This window comes from Montipora foliosa, chromosome 4, assembly GCF_036669935.1.
Source record: "Montipora foliosa isolate CH-2021 chromosome 4, ASM3666993v2, whole genome shotgun sequence".
Taxonomy (NCBI): domain Eukaryota; kingdom Metazoa; phylum Cnidaria; class Anthozoa; order Scleractinia; family Acroporidae; genus Montipora; species Montipora foliosa.
The window spans coordinates 48,970,722-48,975,721 of NC_090872.1; the positions used below are offsets into that span (position 1 = coordinate 48,970,722).

A 5,000-nucleotide genomic window follows, 5' to 3' on the forward strand; every position below is an offset into this window, starting at 1 on the left:
GAAGTAATATTTCCATGTCTCCTCATCGGTCAAATACCACATTTATTCACTCAAGTCGAGATACAGACAAAATCGCTCAAAAAAATATCCATGTCTTTAGACGAGCCCGATATCGGAAAATGATTAAAGAGGCCACCTTAATCTGGAACAATATTTGAAGTTCTCTTCCAAATAACAATAAATCCTTTTGTTATCACGCGATGAGACCAACGGTTTCTCGGTTTGGGATGAACCCCTTCCACAAGATTCAACTAGAAATGAGGATCTGAAGCTGTTGATACCGTCAAGACCAATGACACGGAAGTTTTAAAGTACTTTCATTTTTTTCATCCGTGTCCATTTTATAAACACAAGACTCTCAGAAATTATTCACTGACAAAGTTACTGTCATAAGTTATCTCCGCAATTTCGAACTATTAGTCATTCTAGGAGACCAGTTTGGTTTTAAAGAAACGAAAAGGAGTTACCGTTAAGCAGTCAACAAGAAGTTACATCGCAACAAATGCAGGGGCAATGGCAATCAATTGAGATCACTTGAAATTACCTCAGTTGCGTGAACTTAAAGATTAAGACCGACGATTTTTTTGGTTTAACTCTGAATCATTACCGAAGAAAGGAGACACAGCCAAATATACTGAAAGAATGGATTCCTCTTAGTGCAGGGAACGGAATAGTTAATCGTTGAAGACAAAAACGAAGTACAGATATTTTGAAATATAACCTACTTCAATATTCTGGTGGAGTTAATCTGTAATAAATAAATAAAGAAAGAAATAAATAAATAGATAAATAAATACATAAATACATAAATAAATAAATATAACCTACTTCAAATTAAAATGGAAGGCGGGAAGTGAAAATCGTGGATCGCAAGCTAATTAGCTGCCTGTTGTTCAACTTACCCAAAAACTTACAGGATTCAGAAAAAAAAAATTAAGAATTACGCTGTGCTAATTCTTACAAGTTGCCCTTTTAATTTTTGTCCAGTATCGGTTTCATCTCATACAGTAGCCACTAATGAAGTGTGAAACTGTTGGCCGTTTTATATAGTGCAGTAATACCAAATGCATGACCAAGGACAAGTTTTTCTTTAGAGGGCAAACCAAATTTTTACCTCAAAAGCTACGTAATTTACAAAAAAAATAAGAGCGCAAAACCCCATATATTAAAATTTACTTTCTAGTCAAGATAGAGGCCCTGCTACACTAGTGAACGACAAAAAATGTTGTGGTTTTAATAACATAAAATCTACCAATAGCTTTCATTCTGTTGAGTTTATTTCTTGATGGAAACATCACGATACTCCTTTGACATTTTTTTTTAGAAATATATTTAAAATGTAGATGTTCGAGCAAGAGACTGAGGGAACGCTTGCAAGAAAACCCCCCTGTCTTCTTGAGGAAAAATAGTTTTCTCCTCTTTGTGCGAGCTAAGTTGTCTTGGTAATGTACTGATGGCATGACATTTGAAATTTTAAAGCCTTAATGTCAGACCGTCTTTTTTTTAATAAACACTAGAATGCACTTTCATTACCTCATTACATATTACTTGAAAGCGGGCAACAGTTAGTTCTTTTGTAAAATGTCGAAGATCAATAACATGACCTCGAGCAGGCGTTATTGTCCCATGCTGGACAGGTGACCATGTTTTGTGAATTAACCTTACTTTTTTACTTACGTCTTCCTCTCGGGTTCTATCTTCTATAGCAAATTTTCATCCAGCTAAATTACGCATACAGTTTTAAGAAACAGTGAGTAAACATGAATACGTTTTCTTGGAAGAAAATGCATATCGGCTTTTATTCACAGAGGTCGAGGTCCGTAACTTAAGTTACACTTGTAACTTTTTCCACTTACATTGTTCGCGCGAGGACGAAGCACAATGACGTTACTAAATTTACTGGAAAAAATAAAAAGGTGTCATAATGTGCACTTTGGAGTGTAAAACAAGGTTGATAAGATCTGTATTATATCTATTAGAAATTAATTGGCGCGGGAAAGCATAACATAAAGTCAAATAGGCTGTGTTGTATACTTAATTTGCTAATGATAAAGCTCTTGCTACGTATTAGAAGCTCTCGACTGCCTTTGGGCGTTGACAATTAACTTCAGACTCATTCAGTCGTTTATTAGCCTACGCATTGAACCCAAAACCTAAACTTGATTGAATGTTATGAGTCGGTAAGCAAGGTATCGACAAATTGCCCAAGACGAAAATTGAAAGAGGTGTGTCCAAGGTTAGTAATTTAGCGTCTTTCGTGCATTGTACCTTATTTGACCTGCTTTAAAAGTCTTTTCTCCAGTTGAAATTAAGTTTTTGCACCAACTGGTTTCCTGTTGCCAAATTGGCTGTTTTTTGCTAAAAACGGCAACAAAAGGTTCGTATATTACTTCATTTACGGGAAATAAAATTTAAACTAACTTGAAATGACAATAAAACTAAGAAAAACAGGATGACTATATTCGTGTAAAGCTGTAACAGTTTGTCAAGTTTCCCAATCGTTGTCATCTCCGTCGCTTTTCTTCTCTTGAATCTCCTATCGTTTTTTTATTTTCGTATTCTAAGGCATTTTTCATTGACATTTCAAATTTCAAACTTTAAGAAATGTTAAATTTTCTCATTCACTTTTCGTACCTTAATTTGCGCTTCATTCTTGTATTCTAAAACCTTATTGTCGTTGCTTGGATTTTTGAGCAAATATTTTAGTCTCTTATTGTTTCAAAATTCTTATTGTCTCAAAAATGTTGTCGGTCAAATCCGGTCTCAAGTTGATCTGCATTTTACCTGTAGGTTATATATGCACTCTACCTAGTTAGGATTGAAAACACCTATACCTTCCCTCAAGCTCTGCCTTACACATCTCAACACATCTTAATGTTTCATATCATCTTATCGGCTTCTGCGCATGCATTCATACACTGATCCATTTAGTCTCAACTTTACAGCAAAGTTAGGGTACAAAGAACTGTACTGTGCACTTACGTTGATCGAGCTCCGGCCTTCCAGATCTAAAGTCCTGTGTCTTCACCACTACAGTACGACGACGAACATGCGCAACCCAACACAGATCTTTTCATAAATTACTTTTGTATGGTAAGTCAATTGATATCTATGTATAAAAACCAACAATGATTCTAACCTGACCCTAATTTTTCTCTGGGCTTTGGGGTTCAAAAAAGTTTCTTCAATCCATCTCAGTGCGTAATCAACCTAGGTAAAATGAGGATCACCAATTTAACCTAGGTTAAAACGGATTCAACCTGAGAACGGATTTTACCGGCAACATATATGCGGAATTTTATGATCTTGAACTTAAAGGACTAGACAAAAAAAAACATGTATTCTATATGCATCAAATTACTGGCACATATCATTTGAAGAAAAGAGCCAAGTTTCTCGAAATAGATTTCCGCTATTTGACAAACGTGTAACAGGTATAGATTATTTTTGGTCTTTCAGTTAACTGGACGTAGAACTGCATTGAAGTATTTTGGGTAGATTATAAAGAACCTACAAGGACAAAGGTAAGCAAAAGTCAATGATTTTGTGTGCGCTTTTACAAGACATTTAGCAGACGAACTTGGGAAGCAACCCAGAAATGTGTGCATGGGGTTGAAACATAGGCTGTTTCCTGAACAATTTCTTCTCAAAGATAGCGTCCACTTGTGGATCAATATTCAGACTCATCAACTCAAGCTTTTGTGCTCGAAGTCAATGCGCCACTTAAAGGCCGCTTTTATTGGTTCTCTCTTTGTTACTTCATTTTCAGCTTCTTTATCAAACGATCATAATAAATACGTTTTAGCGCGGTATGTTACTAATACGAAGTGCATTCGTTCATCACTTCAAAGCGAGATTGCGTGCATACGAATAATCACGATGTTTTCGTGCAATTTGGGACAAACAAAACTTGTAATGTTTTCAAAAACCAAGTAAACTGCACGAGCCCATGCAGAGGTCTTAAATTTATCAGTGTTTAATTTTTTCAAATTGTACGAAAAAAATTGTGTCTACTTATTGATAATATAAAGGAAGAAAATTAAACGGAAAATTATGATAATTGTGCAGAGGACTCACATTTGATTGGCCATGTGTGATTATTGGCCAATCAGAATGCTTGGTTTGTTACCTTCGATTTTTTTACCGAATTACCTCTTTCGTTTTTTTTTTTTTTGTATTGCGTTACCTAAAAACCGCATTTCTCTTAGCCAATCACAAACTATCCTAATGTTCTAATTGGCGTTTTCTTTCTTCACGTAGATGGCCAATGATTCTCATAACCAAACCAGAACAGGTACTCCAAATTTCGAGCCCTTTTCTTCATCCGAGTGCATTGCCTGGCTGACAGTACTTAACATCGAAGCTGTTGCTATAGTGACCATGAATGCCCTTACAATCATTATTTACCTGAAAGAGAGAATCCTTCAAAAGCGCAGCATTTACCTGGTGATCAGCCTGGCGGTTGCAGACATGTTTGTTGCATGTAACGTGATCTGTGACACTTTGGTTTTGGGCAACGTTTGTAACTTATGGACGATTAACCTGTCCAGGAGCTTTGAGATCAGCATAGTTATTTCAAGGTTGAGGTATTTCTTTCCACTAGCCTCTCTAACAAACCTTGCTGCTATTTCTTTGGAGCGGATGCAAGAAACGTTTCGTCCATTCAAGCGTCGCCTCATCAAAAAGAAGATATTTGAAGCAGCTGTTGCGGGTGTTTGGTTTACAGCTGCCCTGTCTATGGCTATCACTTTTACAGCCCTTTTCATGGGCCGCTCAGATATCACTAATGTCTTTCACGTGCAAGCATCATACTTCTTATTGCTATTTTCTTGCCTTTTTATCATCGTTGTTTCTTACACGTCCATCACTATTAGAGTTTACTGTGGAACGCATCCTCAGCATCATGGTACAATTAATCAGAAGAGAAAGAAAACTGACCAAGACACTGTTCATTGTAACAATTGCATCGTTAATACTAATGATGCCATTTACAATTTTCT

The 5,000-nt window shown here is 36.2% G+C and overlaps 1 long non-coding RNA gene across 1 annotated transcript in view; it reads left to right on the forward strand.

Moving 5' to 3' along the window:
• The window catches only part of LOC137999313 (uncharacterized), a 37,638-nt gene that overhangs the window by 32,386 nt on the left and 252 nt on the right, over nucleotides 1-5,000 (forward strand). Inside the window, exon 3 of the long non-coding RNA XR_011122953.1 lies at nucleotides 4,261-5,000. This exon is cut by the window's right edge and continues 252 nt beyond it. This is a non-coding gene — a long non-coding RNA (uncharacterized lncRNA). The remainder of the gene's footprint in view (nucleotides 1-4,260) is intronic.